This window comes from Pelodiscus sinensis, chromosome 3 (assembly GCF_049634645.1).
Source record: "Pelodiscus sinensis isolate JC-2024 chromosome 3, ASM4963464v1, whole genome shotgun sequence".
In the NCBI taxonomy this organism is placed as follows: Eukaryota; Metazoa; Chordata; order Testudines; family Trionychidae; genus Pelodiscus; species Pelodiscus sinensis.
Genome location: NC_134713.1, coordinates 2,670,053 through 2,688,988, shown reverse-complemented (window position 1 = coordinate 2,688,988; position 18,936 = coordinate 2,670,053). Strand labels below are relative to the sequence as shown.

Genomic DNA, 18,936 nt, shown 5'->3' with positions numbered 1-18,936 from the left:
CTAGGGCCGCTCCTGTCCACAAGGATCCCAAGATCTCTTTCTGGAGTGGAAACAGCTATTTTGTATCCATCGTTAGGATTCTATTTTCCCGTGTCCGTTCCTTTGCACTTCACACTGAAGTCCATCAGCCTTTGTGTTGCCCAATCACACGACTTTGTGAAATCCCGTTGTAACTCTTTGGAGTCAGCTTTGGACGAGGCCCTGTCCACCCTCTTTTGAGCAGCATTTGTCAGTTTAACACAGTAACCCAAAGGCAAATCCCTGCAGCACAACACTCATTCCTATTCTTTCCCCCTCTATCTTTTAAGTGGAGTACCCGGCAATGTTTTCATGATGATCTGAAGATCCTTCAACGACTGGAATGCCCAGCCTTGTTATTCTTAATCACCCTGTCTTCCTCTTTTTATAACCAGCTCCCTGCCCCAAAGGAAAAACAGGGAGCAGCTCCAAGTCTGTTGCATTTAAGAACTTCCTCAGGGATGCAGCTTTAAGCAGACCTCAAGTATGAAATCCAAGGGGTTCAAACTCGGGAGGGAGGGTCAACTGCCACCCTAGCTCCCCATAAATGGTGCCCTTGATTGGGGTTACACCCCGTTGCATGGCAGATGTCAGTATTCTAGAGGGGGCCTGTTCTGGGAGAAATAGACTCTCCCATCTGTGTTTATAGAGATACCAAGGGATCCTAGCCACTACCTGGGATTGCAGGAGCAGAAAGAGGACCAGGGCATGTCCCGAGATTGCCAACCCCTTTGGGCGTGTCTACTCTGATGAGAAGATGGTCGCTCCAAAGGTCGATCTTCTAGCGTTCGATTTAATGGGTCTAGTGGAGGCCCCGAAATCGAATGCTGAGGGTAGGCCCGGTGGCGGCCGGTGCTCCTCCTGTGAGGTGTAAGGGAAGCCGATGGGAGCGTGCACCATTTGTTTAGCTGGAGTTAAATTAAAAATTTTAAATTAAATTAATGGAGAGTACCTATCTCCTAGAACTGGAAGAGACCTTGAAAGGTCATTGAGTCCAGACCTTCACCGAAGGACCAAGTACCATCTCTGACAAATTTTTGCCCCACATGGCCTCTGCAAGGATTGAACTCACCACTCTGGGTTTAGCAGCCCAATGCTCAAACCACTGACCTATCCCTCCCCCCTAAGTTGTGCACTGTAAGCCAACCTACCTGGTCTAGTATGGATTAGCTAGCGATTAATTTACTAGTTGAGTAGTGGAAACTCCCATCAACTACTCGACTGGTCGATAAGCACTTCCGCCTTCCGCTTTTGTGTGTTTCCAAGTTGGTACAACGCATGGAGCCCGGGGCCCATGGGAAGTCCCACAGACTCAGGGCTCCATGTGGGTGCTTCCTCCTTGAAATGTACAAGATCCCCCGCTGGAGACTCTTGTACATTTCAAGGTTGGCACAGAACCCGGGGTCAGCTGGGGACTCCCCAGCTGAACCAACAGTGTTTATTATGGCCGAGGCCTGTCAACCATCATCCACGCCCCATCTCAGGGGGAGCATGATGTAAAATCCATTCAAGTCATGGGAAGATTCCCTGGTGTTGCTGGATGTAGGTCCAGGCCCAAAAAGCATCAGTGGCCTCTCTGAGAACAGGGGTCCGCGGAAGAGCTGAGCAACATTTTTCAATAGAACATTTTTCCTGCTAGAAATTCAGCCTTGTGATAACGTTCGCAAATTCATCTCAGTTCTGGCACGTTGTTTCGGTCTATTAAAACCGAGGCCGAATTAAATGTGTCAAGAGAGGTAATCCGATGTGTTTGGTCAATTAAATTGTTTCAATGTTTCCATTCAAAATGACTCTTGATTTCAATACTGATTTTCTTTAAAAATAGTTGAGAAAATTCAGACTCAAAATCAGACATTTTCTTTGACTGGAAATGAATTATTTCTGTCCCTCCTTCCCCGCCTCCCGCCCACTCCTTTTTTCTGCATTGCCGGTGAACTGAAAAATTTGCCCAACGCTTAATAATAGAGATGGACTCTTGGGGTTGAAGCTTCAGGGAAGATGGCTAGGTTGAAATGTCCAGAAAAACACACATCTACCCAGCCCTAGAAAAACAACGGTCTGGGAAAACACACAGCCCTTTCATAGAAAAACCCCTGGATGTCCACATCTGTATCTGCAAAAATGAGCTGCGGAGGTGGATACCTGCAGATATAAAGCAGATGTCTGCAGATTTGCAGGGCTCTACACAAAAGTACAGGTTGCACCTTTTTAGTCCGGCACCTTCAAGACCTGACCAGTTCTGAATGAGAGAGTTTTCCAGATCACGGGTGGTCAATATTGTCTAGCAACATTACCCACGCTTCCACTGCTTGCTGGGCTCTGAGAAGACATTTGGGGGTAAATTAGAACGAGATAACCACACAGAACACTGAGCCAGGGCTGGGGGCTGTAAACAAGCTTGATGGGGCTGCAGGAATCTTGGCCACACCCATGAAAGGTGGACATCCGGCTTACTACAATCATGCCGGACCACGGAGGTTGCCGGACCAGAGAGCGCCGGACTAGGGAGGTTCCACTTGTATAACAAACTAAGGGTCCCAGTGCTGCTCCGCGCTGTGTATAGACACAATCTTGTCCCAGCACAGAACACGGCTGATGTGCTCTGCCCATGCAAAGCTGATTGCAATATCAGACCTAATTGTATTAACGGTTGGAATGCTCACACAATGAGTGCTAATCCTCGCAGCGCCGGGGAGAGACTGGGAAGCATGACTTACTCCCTTCTGCCCCTTCCATGCCCAATTGCTCTCCTGGGTGTCGGTCTAATCCTTATCGTCTCTCTGAAATGCAGCCAGCTCTGGCATGGAGCACGACCGTGATATAAACTCACCCTTTAGCTAGGCTGCCCTGCACAATCCCAAACCGAAAGCGCACAAGAATGCAGTGCGAGAAGCTAGATGACTACACAAAAGGGGAATTTTAGTAAGGCAGGATGTCAAATCATTCAGGCTGGAATCTGGCCAGAGGTAAACCCTCTCTCGACTGCCCTAGCTCATGCCCTCCTCGCCCCACTGGCTGCAAAGCATTTCCGTTAGGTCGAATCCTGAAGGAACTTAGCTACACAACATCAGGGGGTGAATCGTCTCTGGTTGGAACACTGTTTTGGAGCGGAGTTACATTTGAATTGCATCGGTGTGGGTTCGAGGGGGAGCCGGCCTTAAGTGCACCCTGGGAGACTTTGTGCTGGGGTGGGAGGGCGGGAGGAAGAGCTGGTCACGGTTCTAACATTAGCTCTGACGGTGCGGTATGCCGTGCGACCAGTGCCTAATTACTATAAGTGTGACAAACCAGCTAGATTTGTCATTCAGCCGCTGTCGGCAGGAAACCACTAACAACAGTCAACTGACAGAGCCAAGAAGAATTAGGGTCTCTCTCGGGGTGTGTTGTAAGGATTAAAACGTATCAAGAAGGGGTGTATGCGCCTAAACCCCCCCCCCCCTCATCAAGGACTTTTCTACGCTGAAGGATAGCTAGACGTTAGAGCAATGCTGTAGTCCAGTCACGAGAAACACCAAGGTAAGTGCTTGCACTTTTCCATTAGCCCTGCTTTTAGATACATTTTTCAGGTATCTAAAAGGGTGTCAGAAGGAGGAGGGAGACAAATTGTTCTCCTTGGCCTCTGAGGATAGAACAAGAAGCAATGGGCTTAAACTGCAGCAAGGGAGGTTTAGTTTGGACGTTAGGAAAAACTTCCTGCCTGTCAGGGTGGTGAAACACTGGAATAAGTTGCCTGGGGAGGTTGTAGAATCTCCATCTCTGGAGATATTTAAGAGCAGGTTGGACAGACACCTGTCAGGGATGATCTAGACAGTGCTTGGTCCTGCCATGAGGGCAGGGGACTGGACTCGATGACCTCTCGAGGTCCCTTCTAGTTCTAGCGTTCTATGATTCTGTGATTCTTATTGAATTCTCAAGTTCGATTAATGTAATTAACTACTGTGTCTCTTCATCGCAAGGATCACAAGGTCATTGGTTCCATAGCAGCTTATTAAAGAAATGTCATAAGGACTCAAATGACCTCTTGAGGACCCTTCCAATCCGATGGCTCTCTGGTTCTGTGCTCCGGAGACTAGGTCTTCAGCAGAGGCAAAGCAGCCGAGTGCAGTTGATTTCTGTGGAACTATGCTAATTCCAACTGTTTGTAGATCTGGCCCCTTAATATTCATTGTTGGGCATGTAAAGGTATTTAGGTACATGCGGATGTAATAGGCACTACTTTTTAAAGCACCCAAGGGCATTAGACACTTCCTTTCCATTCATTTGAGCAAGGCTGCTCATTAATTAATGTCGAGTTGGAAATTTGCCAGGTAGCAAAAGGCATGCTCATGTATTTATCATGGGGCTATTGCAATTCAGTGTCCCCATCTGCTCCTGCAATGACTCTCTCGGGCATTGGTTGCCTACTTGTGCTTGAAAGAATCAAATCAATGTACGATTCGCTTCTTCCCCCAATGTTTTTGTGAAATCAAGGCCCGATCTCAAAGTTAATGGGAGTTGCAGGACCGGGGTCTTGGTAGATCAATGATGCTTGTTGCTTTTCGCAGCTGATTAAGGGCAAGTGGGTTTAAACCCAAGCCTTCCACCTCCAGGCGTGGTGTTTGCATCTCACCCCTGTCATGCTTTGGCATTTGAGATTTTGCTTTCTAACCCCCACTGACATCAAAATACTCTTGCCCCAAGTATGGAGCAGCTCTGAGAGTTAGGCACCACCATATCGTTGAAGCGCTGAGCTGTGTACCCGAATACTTAGAAACAAAGGGCCGTTTTTTTCCTATCCTATCTGCACTGGGAGTCAGGATCTGTGCCACTGACGCTTTGCACGACCTTGAGCATGCTGCTTAATCTCTTTGTGCCCGCGTTGTCCATTCGAGGAAATGGGGCTATTTGAACTGACCTCCCAGGGTTGCTAGGAGACTTAATCAATTAAAAAATCGTAAAAGGCTTAGGGTTCCACAGATCAGAGATGTGGTGTAACAGGAAAAGTATTCTCCTTCGCTGCATGGATTCCTAGTGCAGACTCAACACTCAATCAACTCTCCTAGCTCCTCGTTATATTGGACAGGAGCGTGTTGCAAAAAATCATAAGAACGGCCAGAATGGGTCAGACCAAAGGTTCATCTCGCCCAGTGTCCTGTCTGCCGATAGTGGCCAATGCCAGATACCCCAGAGGGAGTGAATAGAATAGGGAACCATCAAGTGATTCCTCCCCTGTCACCCATTTCCAGCCCCTGACAAATAGAGGCTAGGGAAACCTCCATTAATTTATCTAGCTCTTTTTGGAACCCTATTCAACTCCTTGTCTGCACAACCTCCTGTGGCAAGGAGTTCCACAGGTTGACTGTGTGCTGCATGAAGAAAAACTTCTTTTTGTTTGTTTTAAACCTGCGACCTATTAATTTCATTTGGTGACCCCCAATTTCTAAGTTATGGGAGCAAGTCAATAACTTTTCCTTATTCACTCTTTCCATACTAGTCATGATTTTATAGACCTCTATCCTGTCCCCCCTTAGTCTCCTCCTTTCTAAGCTGAAAAATCCAAACCGTTTTAATCTGTCTTCATATGGGACCTATTCCAAAACCCTCATCATTTTTGTTGCCCTATTCTGAACTTTTTGCAATGCCAAGAGATCTTTTTGAGATGAGATGACCACAGCTGCATGAAGTGTTAAAGATGTGAGAGCACCATGGATTTATAGAGAGGCAATAAGATATTCTCTGTCTTATTCACTATCTCCTTTTTAATGATTCCGAACACTCTGTTGGTTTTTTTGACTGCCGCTGCACACAGAGTGACTGTTTTCAGAGAACTAGCCACAGTTACTCCAAGATCTCTCAAGTAGTTACAGCTAAATGGGTCCCCAGCATATCATCCCCCATCAGCAAGAAAAACAAACAGCTGCACAGAAATAAAGGCCCCCTGGTTAATATTGGACCTACAGTTGCAAAATGCTGGGATACCAGTTGAAGTTGTGATGCCAAAGTATAAAATGGCTTTGCCAGAAGGTTTGGCATGGATCTTTGAATGCCACAGACCCCGGCAGGAGAATAAGGGGGTGTCACGATCAAATATTTCTAGTGGCATTCCAACACGGTAATCACAGTTTGGAATGGTGGCAAAGAAGCTCAAAATCTGATGCCTGAATAACCTAGAGAATCTAGAGAGGAAAAAATCTAAACTATGTGGACCGAAATTCCCCCCTCCGGACAGCCTTAGTCTTTTTATTTTTCTCTGCAGTTCCCACTGCAGTTGGGAAGGGGGGCGGGGGGGGGGGGGGGTTCTCGTCATCTCTGAAAATTAAGCCCAATTGGACCACTCAAGAAGGTCCAACTTTTTGAAAACTTGGGGCCAGGTGATCCATCTCACCCAAGCATCTTGGCTCTCTTTTTTTTTTTCCTTCTGCAGGGTTTTCCCTTCCCCCGTGAATTTAAGTCCCCCGTCTTTCTCTTACTCCGTTTCTCCCACAACATGCAAAGCCCCTCCAGAAGGACACGTTCCCTTTCCTTATTCACATCTCACGGGGCAGACAAGTAAAGCACTTTGTTACCCAAGAATCAGTTCGGGGGTGAGCCTGCAATTCACTTTAAAATGGATCCCTTTCCATACGGATACCCAAAAGGCTCTGGGAAGCCATCAGTGCTTGCTCGCTGGTATCAATGTGCAGGCTCCTGGAGCTTAATCCTGCTCCACTTGATGTTGAGGTCTAAACCTTCATTCGTTGACATCAGTGGCGGGAGAGGGGAGGTCAATTCTTGATTTAAGACTCCCCGAATTTCTCATCAGTGTCCCTTGATCTGCCTCGTGCTGTCAGAGCAGCAAAAATTCAGGCTTGTGAAAGGGAGAGGAACCGGACACGAAGCGACGGTCTCACTCTTAGGGGGCATCGACACAGCACCCTCCACCTGAAATAAGAGACGCAAGTTGCGCCCGAATCTATTTCGAAATGGCTTTTCTTGAAACTTGGTGTGTCTCCCCAGTGCCACATTTCGATGTAACGCGCTATTTGCAGCCGTCCCGTTATTCCTCGTGCAACGAGGGTTACTGGGAAGGCGAAATTGCATGCCCGCTAGTTCGAAAAATAGTTTAGAATAGCTTGTGTAGATGAGGGGGGAACTATTTCGGAATACTTCCAGTATCCCGAAAGAGCCGTGCCGTGTAGACGTACCCTTAGGTCTGGAGGAGACAACGTTTCCCCCTTGACATGCAACTCTGAGCCACAGAATAATGAACATCCCCAAATGAGGCCCGGTGAGATATGAGTGGGTCACACCATTAGTAGTAGTAGTAGTAAATGAGCAATAACACAATGCACAGAGACTGTTCGTTCTGCACGCAGAACTGCCATGCTAGAAACAGCCCTGGGCCTCCCAGCTGAATGTAAGAGACTCAAGAGAGCTGACCAAAGAACAAAAAGCATTGCTTTGCAAATGATTTATTTTCCAAATCATGGGGGAAAAGGGGAGAACAGTGAATAATTGATTTGTACAGCATGACTGGGCCATCTACAGGGCTGGTTGAAGAATTAAAAGTTTGATGAATGAATTATCTATTTGCTAAATGATTCGGAAGATTCCTGGACCAATCTGTTCATATTTTTCACCCTGCTGCACTAGTCTGGTTAAGATCCCTGCCGGTTCTCTCTAACATGTTATTACGGCACTCACACTATGAGCACATGGTTACTCGGTTCACAAGGGGCAGGCCTGCAAACCGGGATAAAATACCTCTTCAACTGCCGGGACCTACACATGGGGTAGTGGGTGTAACAGGGGACAAGAAAATTGTTTGTGGAGGAAAATTCAGATGTAGCAGGATTCTTTCCACCAGTGCATCTCACTCTCTCCAATCTCAGGGCAACGATCTGGGTCGTCTGATGCAAAATGTTTTCACCCGTACAAGTAAAGGACTTCTGATTGATGTGGAAATTTGAAGGCAACCTTGGGACGGGAGGGATGATCTCCCTCAAAAGAGATACAAATGGAATAAATTTAAGAGAGCCATGGGTAATAGTAAAAGCGGCGAGGAGTCCTGTGGCACCTGATAGACTCACTGAAGTGTAGGAGCATAAGCTTTCGTGGGCAAAGACCCGCTTCGTCAGATGCATGGGTAATAGTAAGAGATTGATGGGAAAAATCAAAGACAAAAGCATTGTTACAGGGTGGGGAGCAACGGGCTAAGCAGCCGTTTGGCAGAAAAGGACCTGGGGATTACAGTGGATGAGAAGCTGGATATAAGTCAACAGGGTGTTCTTGTAGCCAAGAAGGCTAACGGCATATTAGGGTGCATTAGCAGGAGCATGGCCAGCAGATCTAGAGACGTGATGATTCCCCTTTATTTGGTGCTGGTGAGGCCACATCTGGAGTATTGTGTCCAATTCTGGGCCCCGCACTACAGAAAGGATGTGGACGCATTGGAGAGGGTTCAGCAGAGAATGACCAAAATGATTTGGGGGGCTGGAGCACGTGACCTACGAGGAGAGGCCGAGGGATTTGGGCTTGTTTAATCTGCAGAAGAGAAGAGTGAGGGGGGATTTGAGAGCAACCTTTAACTACCTGAAGCAGGGCTGGCTTGAGCCATTCCTGAGCCCTGGGCAGCAGATGCACGACACATGCACGGCTCCGCCCCTGGGTGCACAGCACATGTGTGGCCCCACCCCCCGGTGCGCAGCGCCCCTTACAGCTGCCATCAAGCGCCCTCCCCCCAGAGGTTGGCACCCCAGGCAGCTGCCTGAAGGGGGAATCCAAAGAGGATGGAGAGAGGGTGGTGGCAGGTGGCAGAATGAGGAGCAATGGGCTCAAGTTGCAGTGGGGGAGGTCTACGTTGGAGATTAGGACAAACGATTTCCCTAGGAGGGTGGGGAAGCCCTGGGCTGGGTTCCCTAGGGAAGGGTGGAATCTCCATCCCTAGAGGTGTTTCAGTCCCGTCTGGACAAGCCCTGGCTGGGTTGATTTAGTTTTGATTGGTCCTGTTTTGGACAAGGGTCTGGACTCAATGTCTCTGCCAGCTCTATGATTCTCTGATTCTATGAAAGACGTATGAGAAGTGTATGACGGGAGGACTGAGAATAAAGCCATGCTAGGCCAACAGAGAAACGTGAGGGAAAGCTAGATCTGGGTTTCCATCACATCACCTCTGGTTTTTTCCATCCTATATTTCACTGTCAGTGACTGAGAAGTATTGAAAGAGAAATGCAGGAGGCAGCCATCCATCTTTAAGCGGAACGTCCGAATACAAAAGCAACTGACGGGGAAATTGCTTTTATTTTCTTCCTGTGAAACATTTTAAAAATTCCCACTCTTTTTGAGAATGCTGTTTTCCTGCGAGAGTAGATGTTTTCATTTTAAATCTTTGGAGCTATCTCGGGGGCGGGGGGAAAATCCAGTTTTGAGTGAACACTAAAAACACGTTTGTGTTTTGATTGAAAAATCAGAGCATTGGAAATGGACATTTCGCACAAAAATGGTACCTTTGTAAAAAAAAAAAAGTTTTGATTTTTGGGGGGGTGGGGGGTGGAGCACACTCTAAATCATCGAAAAGACTAGGAGTAGCCACCGTGTCCTGCATTTTTACAAGGCTGGTTAAGTGAAGCGGAGCCAGATGCTAGAAATTCTGAGCCTGATCTGGACTGTACATTACTCCAGATCTACGCCAGTGTAAATCCATTGATACCGCACCATTGAACTTAATGAGCGTTTTGACATTGACCTCAAAGGGAGTAGGATAAAGGCCTAAGAGATGTTGCCATGTTAAATGAGACACAGTTGAACTACCATAAAAGCAGACTACCCAGTGATGATGCATGAGGCGCATGGTGTGTCTCAATGCTGTAAATAAGTGAATTTCTGTTTACTATAACTGAGTACAACCTTTTGCCCTGGTCTCCCGTCCCTTCTACACCCAAACACCACATTGACTACAGTTGGGTGTTGCTGGTATCAAGATTGTAAGGTCTGCCTCTAAAATGGGTCAGTGTCTTTCCTGTACACTGCATCCTGACAGAAGTGATTTTTTTTTTGAAAGTGACATTTGATAAGGAATAATAGCAGTGGGAAGGGGAAATGAAGACCATTAGACAAGGGAGAAACATATATTCAGGGGAGAACTAGAAAAAAGTAGTGAATTCAGACAGAAGCATTCTAAGGACTTCAGAAATTCCCTTCCTCTGCTCCTTCCAAATCCCCGATCGGAGCAGGGAGGGAAATGTTAATATACTGGAGACTGTGGAATATTTCTTCTTGACTCCACATAAACTGTTCAGGAGCCGAATTAATGTTTAGACGTGGGACCAGCGTCCATGTAAACGGCCCACGCTCGTGTGGGAATAGCTGTGACACGGAGACTGAGGAAACACGAATGCCTGATCGGTCTTGTCCTGTGTCCCCGGGCCTGTCTTGGTGGACTGACAGCGGTATCGCTCCATTAACTTCAGTAGTGCTGAGCCAATGGGCATCCGCTGAGCCTCGGAACCTCACTGGCTGCTACGGAGTCCAGCCCCAAAGCTCGTCACTGACCACACCCAAACCTTGGGGAAGTGTGGGTTCAGTTCAGAGTTTTGCATGTCGGGCTCCTCCCTCGATACGCCCCTCCCTCACCTCTGATTTCAGCCAAATTTCAGAGAATCAGAGAATCCCAGGGTTGGCAGAGACCTCAGGAGTCATCGAGGCCACCCCCTGCCCAAAGCAGGACCAAACCCAACTCAATCATCCCAGCCAGAACTTGGTCCAGCCGGGACTTCAGCATTTCTAGGGATGGAGATTCCACCCCCTCCCTAGGGAACCCAGCCCAGTGCTTCCCCATCCTCCTAGTGAAATAGTTTTTCCTAATCTCCACCCTAGACCTCCCCCACTGCAACTTGAGCCCATTGCTCCTTGTTCTGCCATCTGCCCCACTGAGAACAGCCTCTCTCTATCCTAATATCCAACCACTTCCATATATGGTTTCCCAAATTATATTCCTCCCATATATCCAAAACTCTCTTCCACTTCCCATTGGCCAAGCCAGCCTCCTCTCTTCATGCAGCCCCCTCCTTAGAGCGCCCGCCTGCTGTGATGCCTACAAGACATGAGAAAGCATCGTCATAAGTCAAGTAAGAACAAAGATTTTCAGTCTGGCCCCCTAGAAGCGGGCACGCTCAGATGGGCCAACCTTATACCCGCCCTGCCGGTGACAAGGCAACGATTGGCCGATGGGTAAATAGTGACGAGGACAGGATAGCATTGTAATAGGGTAGGCCGGGCCTGTTTTAATACGGCCAAACATGCAATTATGTGTGTAGGAGCAAAGGACGTCGGTCAAGCCAATAAATGGGGAACAGCATCCTCTGGAGAAGTGATGCCAAAAAGGAATTGGGGTCATGAACTCCCTAAGAAAGGGGGGGTCTTGGCTCTGGGCCCCCCAAAAAGGGAGGGCTTCAGTGGAAGGGGCAGAGCTGGGGCCCCCAATCCTCGGTGCCTCGTGCATTGTGCCAAATCTCCCCCAAATAGCAGAGAGCTAATGGGTGTTTAAAATGGGGAGGAGCAAGGAGAACTGTGTGAATCACTGATTTTTTTTCTAATTGGTGCTGGTGGAAAAAGACAATTCTGATCTGACCTGGAACAACACTGAACTGTTTGGGAATTTCCAGCCAAGCTGAAAAGTCAGCAGACATTTCCTTTGGCGGACATCCACGCCTGGCAGTGCCCTGAGGTGAAACATTGCGTTGAATTTCTGTGCAACTTTTTTTATTGCAGTCAAAGGGAAAGAAAATGGCGGGCATAGAAACGTCAGATAGCTGGTGGGGGTGGTGATGTCATGACTACCCCTTTTTACATCCAGGTTCCCGGGGGGTTACAGCGCTGATCTGGCAGGTGGGGTGCCCAGACAACAGGACTGGTGTTGGCAGAATTGCATTTTTCTTTTCTAAGTGTGATGGAGGTCAACCTCTAGCTACAACCACTCCAGAGCGAGATCTTGGAGTCAGTGGATATAGTTCTCTGAAAACAGCCACTCAATGTGCAGCGGCAGTCAAAAAATCAAACACAGTGTTAGGAATCATTAAAAAAGGGATGGAGAATAAGTCAGAAAATATCTTATTACCTCAATATAAAACCACAGTCGCCCACATCTTGAAAACTGCAAATAGATGTGGTCACCTCATCTAAAAAAATATATATTGGCATTGGAAAAGGTTCAGAAAAGGGCAACAAAAATGATGAGGGGATTGGAACGGGTCTCCTATGAAGAGAGTTTAAAAAGGCTGGGACTTTTCAGCTTAGAACAGAGGAGACTAAGGGGGGATAGGATATAGGGCTATAAAACCATGACTGGTGTGGGAAAAGTGAACAAGGAAAAATTATTTATTTGTTCCCATAATATAATGAGGGGCCACCAAATGAAATGAAGAGGCAGCAGGTTTAAAGCAAACAAAAGGGAGTTTTTCTTCACACAGCCAACCTGTGGAACTCCTTGCCAGAGGATGTTGTGAAAAGTAGGATTTTAACAGGGTTCAAAAAAGAGCTAGATAGATTCATGGAGGTTAGGTCCCTCAATGGCTATTAGCCAGGATGGGGAGGATTGGTGTCCCTAGCCTCTGTGTGTCTGGAAATGGATGACAGTGGAGGGCTCATGTGATAATTACGTGTTGTGTTCCTCCCTCTCTGGGGCACCTGGCATTTGCCACTGTCGGCAGACAGGACACTGGGCCGGATCGACCTTTGGTCTCACCTAGTATGTCGGTTCTTACGTTCTTATGAGGCCGATGGTTATTTTGAAGCCTTTTCCCCCCCACTTTGAGCTAATGAAATTTCACGGTGACAGGAAATGATGGGTGCTCCGGCAAGGGTGAAGTGCCGGCTCACTGATGATACATTCTGAGCTGCAGAAGGTCGCCGCTTTATCACCATGAAAGCACAAACCGCCGCACGTCAACGTCTCCAACGTCGCCACAGCCTCCAGTCAGACGCTCTCAAACGGCCGCCAGCCGCAGTTCCCTTACGTGGCCTCTCTGCGCATGTTCGCTTATCGATGGAAATCTCTGGCCCTCCGTTGGCGGGGTCAGGAGGAGGTCGACGTTTTCTGGCATCGATGGCTAAAAATCTCGCCCTGACGAGGGTAGCTTGTTGGGGGTGGGGCTTCTTTCAATTTCTCCTCTGGGAGCTGTTGCCCATTTTTATAAAATACTTGAGACATGAGAATCCCAAGTCCCTGCTCCAATGGTTCTTTAATTAGTTGTGGGGCAGGGTAACGAGGTGAAATGCAATGGTCTGTGATAGGTGGGAGAGCAGACCGGATGATCTCATTGGCCCGTCTGACCTTAAATTCTACCAGTCATTGTCCTGTTCCCAGCCCCCGCCCTCTGTGGTGCACGGAGTTGACAGCTGAACTGTCTGCCCCTCAGAACAGGCTGGGAGGTTGTGACCATTTCTATCCAACACAGACAGCCTGGAATCCAATGTTCCCTCTAATCTTTTCCATGGGTGTGCAGAATAAATTTTGTTCTGCGCATCGAGGCCAGTGTGGCTGAGCACCACTAAGAGAAACATGCGCTGCCCACTCTACTGATCAGCTGGGTGGCATTTGGACCTCTTCTGTGTGGCCTCCCAAGCCCACAACTTCTGGAGAACCACTTCCGGAGAGCCTTTTTAAATCCCACGCTCCCTGGGCAGCTGCCCCCCTTGTCCCCAACTCCTGTTGGTGGCCCTGCATGCATGGGTTCCCACCAAAGAGGATTGCTTCAGGCTACGTCCAGGCCTCCATTTGGAGGCTGACACTGAGACAGAATGAGAGAGACTGCTTGGTAAATGGGTTCTCTTGCTAGGACGCTTCCCAGAGGCTGTCGTGAAGACGAGGACTTTAACAAGGGTCCAAAAAGGCCTAGATCAATTCATGGGGGGTTGGAACAGGTCTCATCTGAAGAGAAGTTAAAAAGACTTGGACAATTCAGCTTTGAAAAGAGGAGACTCAGCGGAGATAGGACAGAGGTCTATAAAATCATGATTGGTGTGGAAAAAGTGAATAAGGAAAAATTATTGACTTATTCCCACAATATCAGAGCTGGGGGTCACCAAATGAAATGACCAGGCAGCAGGTTTAAAACAAACGAAAGGAAGTTTTTCGTCACACGGCGCATTGTTAACTTGTGCAACTCCTCGCCACAGGATGTGGTGAAGGCCAGGAGTGTAACAGGGCTCCAAAAAGGGCTAGATAAATTCCTGGAGGTTAGGTCCATCCATGGCTACTAGCCAGGAATGGTGTCCCTCAACTCTGTTTGTCAGATGCTGGGAATGGGGGACAGGGGAGGGATCACTTGATGATTCCCTGTTCTGTTCACTCCCTCTGGGGCATCTGGCATTGGGCACTGTTGGAAGACAGGAGGCTGGGCCGGATGGACCTTTGGTCTGACCTGGTCTGGCCAGTCTTATGTTCACTATATCTGCTCACTTGAGAAGCTTTGCTTGCTCCACCGAGTTTCCCCATTTTGAATAGAGCGAGCGTGTCCCAAACCGGAAGGACGTTCTCGAGGGGGCTTTCTGCTCATCCCCCACCCCGCCTGAGATGACGTGGCTGATACTAGGCTATTTCTACCTCTCGGCTGTCCTTCCTCACAGTGATTCCGTCCTGCCGAAGCAGTGGGGACGACGCTCTGAATAGGCAACTTCCCTTTTCGCAGGGGTAGGAAGTGAAGCTTGTGGTGAGCGCAGCGAGCTCAAGCGTTTTCTTCGGCTGTGGAGGAGGACCCCCCCCGTCCCCTGCCTCCCCCGGTGAATCTTGTCTGTGTTCCAGCAAAGCACCTGGGTTTGGTTTATCCTCAGACGGCATCTCTGCTTCTGCTCGGTGGAAACAGGGAAATGAAAGCCCATGGGGGGGATGTTCAACAAACATGAGCCGCTGGGATTCCTCAGTTAGCTGTCTCCTGGGCATGCAAACAGAACGGTGCCAGTTTTTACTGGAGAGGGTAATTCCCATCTGGGACAATTTACCAGTGGTCAAGCTGGAGTCTCCTCTGTTGTGGGACGTGATGCCCAAGAGGTCGGTTTAGAAGATCACAATCCTCCCTTCTGGCCACGGGGTCTATGAAACACGGCGTGGAGCCTGCTAGTATCCGTTACTGGGGAAATTTCTACATGGGGGTTAATGACGCCTCATGCAGCCCCCAGGAATCTGCCCACAGGAGGTCAGGGGAAGAAACTGGGCCATACCTTCTGAGTGTTAGTAAAAATAGCATATGAGTGGGTGGATTAACCCTCTGAGGCCCCCTCCTGCAACCGCATCCAGAGAACGCACCTTAGTTTGTGCCCACGCAAAGCCCCACTGACTTCAGTGGGTTTCCCCAGGGGAAAGTGCCCGCCCATGTGGAATTCATTGCACAATGATCCTCGTGATTTGCACTGAATTTTCAAGTAGGGGCTGATGAAATCTGACACCTCCCGCCTTTTGTACCATCCCCCAATATGGGAATCAGGGCTGTATTGTTAAAAAGAAACAGCTTCTTACGCAGCTTATAAGCAACGCTTCCAATGATGTCATTAAATACTACTACTACGTAAAGAGAGCTTGTCATCAGTATCCCCCACACGGGGAATGTTCTTTGCCCCATTTCGCAGAAGGGTAAATTGAGGCACAGAGGGAGGAAGTGACTTGCCAAGGTCATGCAGCTGGCCAATGGCAAAGCCATGAATAGAACATAGATCTTCAAAGTGCATTATCCCCTAAGACTTGCTGTCTCTCCAAATCGTACAGCTGCATTAGTTTGTGGAGGATTTGAGCTGCTTGGAATTCTGGAACAAATTTTCATTGACAACAGCTTTTTTATCAAAGAGGAAGAATTTTTGCAAAACCAAGTTAATATAATCAGGTTAATTTTCTTCTCTATCTCCCCCCCCCCCCCCCAAAGTTTTGCTTTTCAACATTTTTCTATGAAAACGTTATATAAAAAAATATGTGCTGGCTTGTTACACTTCATAACGGCTTTTCATCTAGTTATTTCTGGTTTGCAGGCCTATTTTGTCTGTATTTTGGGCTGGGAGGTTTTCTGTGCTGCTAATTTTATAGGCCACATTGGTCGCATAAGGAGACTTTTCTTTTCTTTTCTTTTCTTTTCTTTTCTTTTCTTTTCTTTTCTTTTCTTTTCTTTTCTTTTCTTTTCTCAAAATGGAAAATTCTCAATGTGAACTAGAAACTTTTTTCGTCCAGAAACAAAAACGTTAATTTCGAGATGACGTTTTGATAACAATGCCCCAGAAATTGTCAGCTAAATGAGAAATCAGTCTGGTTTCAAAACCAATTAAATAAAAACACTGCTGGTATTTTTAGTGGCCAAGTTTGTGTGAGGGGGATTGGGGGCATGGTGAGAGAGATGAGCTTACGCAGAGTTCTTCAGCTCTTGAAAACGCATTTTTAGGGTAGGGTAGGTCTACCCTGCAATTAAATAACCGTCAAGCTCTTGCCAGCTGCCTGGAACTTACAGGGCTTCTGCTTGTTTGAGGTGTAGACTGATCAGAGCAGAGTTAATACCTCTTCAGTCGCAGGGGGAAAGGGGAAGAGCAGGCTTCCTGGGGGGCAATGGGGCAACTTGCTGTGGGCCCTTTAAATTGCCGCTGGAGCACTAATGGCTGATGGTGGGCGGGGCATGGTGCTGTCCAGGCGGCACAAAGGGCTAGCTGTTCCCAGCCCCGCCCATTTTGCCTGAGGCCCCGCCCCCTCGGGGAGTGCAGAATTGGGGCCCCGCCACCTTGCCCAGAGGCCTGGCAATTCCGTGGGCCTGGAAGAAGGGGAGGGGAGCTGTGAGAAGGGAGGGATAGTGGGTTACACGCTGTAGTAAGAGCTAAATCCGGTGTCAATTCAGTCCACGTGTCGTAGCGAGTAGCCGATGTAACCCACACACCTGCCGTCCCATCTCGTGGCACCTCGACCACTTCCGGAGCGAGCGGTGAGCGTGCTCTACAACCTCAGCTGAGAAGCAGCTGGCTCTTTCGCTCATGTGGTAGAGGCCTATGGGCGCCCCTCCAAAGGTGGCAGGTTTGAGCCTGCCTCTCGGCGTGACACAAGAGCTCTGCGTGGCCACTCCCAGGCCCAGCTGGTGAAAGTGTTGTGCAGGTTTCCCTTGAGAAGGAGGACTGAGAGGTCAGACACAGTGTGAAAAGTGCCCACCCCCACAAGGGAGGGGGTGTTTTGGTCTTTTATCGTGTTCCGGTGTGAGTTCATTCGAGAGCATAGTGACTGACTGGTTTCACCCACTCGTGCTCAGGGATGTGCCTAGGATGAGGTGTACCACACATGGGTGGACCATGCAAGGTGGGCTGGGGAGAGGCTGGGTCATCAGAGCGGTGGAGGTGTTGCGGTAGGTTTTGCATCTTGTTGTTCCGCCAGGGTTTGGTGTCTGGCAGTTTGGGGCTTGATGTTGTTAATGTGACGCTCGGCAGGGATCAGGGAAGAAGCCACCCCTCCACTCACAGCCTTGTGCACTTGGCTACTTGCGTCCGTAGCGTTCATAGCCTCCCTCTGAAGCATCAGTTATTGGCTATGGCTGGAGCGAAGACCAGTGTTCCCTCTAAGCGGAGCGCGTGGGCGGCCACCCAGGAGTGATTCAGGTGCCTCCCAGCTGATTCGCAGAGTGCCCACAGCAGGCCCCATGCGTTTCTACTGGTGGTGCACATCTGTCCATGCCTGGGTGCACAGAACAAATTTTATTCCGCACATGGATGGAAAAAATTAGAGGGGACACTAGGTAGGACCCTGGAAGACACCATCCAATGGATCAACCCACGTGCGTGAACCAGACGTGGAGTCAAAGGGAGCAGGCGTGCTACCGACGCCTGTCAGAGCTGCTCGCAGCAGGCCAGGTGGCTAGGCAAGCGACAGCAGTGGAAACACAGTGACTCAGGTTTCCATGACAAAGAGGAAGAGGGTCTAAAATAGGCACGGTCAGTGTTAGAGGCACCCAAAAAAGGTGCAACGTCCAACCTGGGGTCTCCGCTGACCTGACTGAAACTTGGAGCCAAGGCCGCCCAGGTTTGGATCAGTGGGCTCAACGGCAGGTTAGGAACCCAGGCTGTCTGCTCTCCAGGGCGGCTGCTGAGGGACGGGGGGGAAAAGGTGGAGCACCAGCGGTCTGTGCCGCCGGCCATTCACCCCCAGCCTGCAGAGTCCCCCGCCCCCTAGCCTGGCCACTTGGGTGTGGTGCACGGTTGTGCCGAGGTCTTTGGTCCCTGGAGAACGGGGCGGGGGGGGGGGGGTTATCCCGGGAGACTGCAAACACTGGCTGGGGGAATGGTTTACAGGACTCCCTCTCAGCCCATCGTCTTCCCCCCTTCTGCTCAGTGTGCACAGAAGAGAGGGGGCGGTTTGGCCCAGCTATTTGCTTACAGCACAGGACACAAGGCGGTTTGTGTGAGGAAGATGGAGCACACAAAGCCCCCGTCAGGCAACGGCTGGCGCTGTTGTGTGGGCGGATGTGTTGCCTGGGCCTAGTGCCCCGGATGGGGGATTTCTGCCCACTCCAAAGGACCAGATCCGTCACTGAGATAGCTCCATGGAGGGTGCTTTACACCCACTGAAAGACTGTCCCTTCCCGAGCCGGACATGGCTTTTTGCCAGCTTTGAACACCTGGGTGCTTTCAGCCTGTACTTTTCGGGCCCCCCGGGGGCGGTGATGAAGGGCATCCGTTGCCCCTTCTCTCCTCGTGCCCGGGGAGCACCTTCCATGTCTCCAGGGGGTGCCTGGGCGCCGCGGGGTCCTGCCGTGTCTTGGTGAGCCGTGCCGGTGACCCCCTGGGGCCTGAGGAGGTGGTGTTGCCCACTGTGCGGTAAGCTGTGTCTGCCCCGGCGTGGGTGTGCGAGGATGGGCGGGCGCCCTTCCCCATCGGCGGCAGCCCGAATTCAGACTCACTGCATCCCCGAGCCCACCATGCCCCCTGGCAGTCTTCCAAAAGGGGTGTGGCCTG

At 49.4% G+C, this 18,936-nt stretch overlaps 1 protein-coding gene across 1 annotated transcript in view; it reads left to right on the top strand.

Moving 5' to 3' along the window:
- Window positions 1-3,248: 3,248 nt before the first annotated feature.
- BLK (BLK proto-oncogene, Src family tyrosine kinase) overlaps window positions 3,249-18,936 on the top strand; it is a 71,845-nt gene continuing 56,157 nt past the window's right edge. The window contains exon 1 of the mRNA XM_075923239.1: window positions 3,249-3,534. The gene's annotated coding sequence lies outside the window, so the exon portion shown is untranslated. The remainder of the gene's footprint in view (window positions 3,535-18,936) is intronic.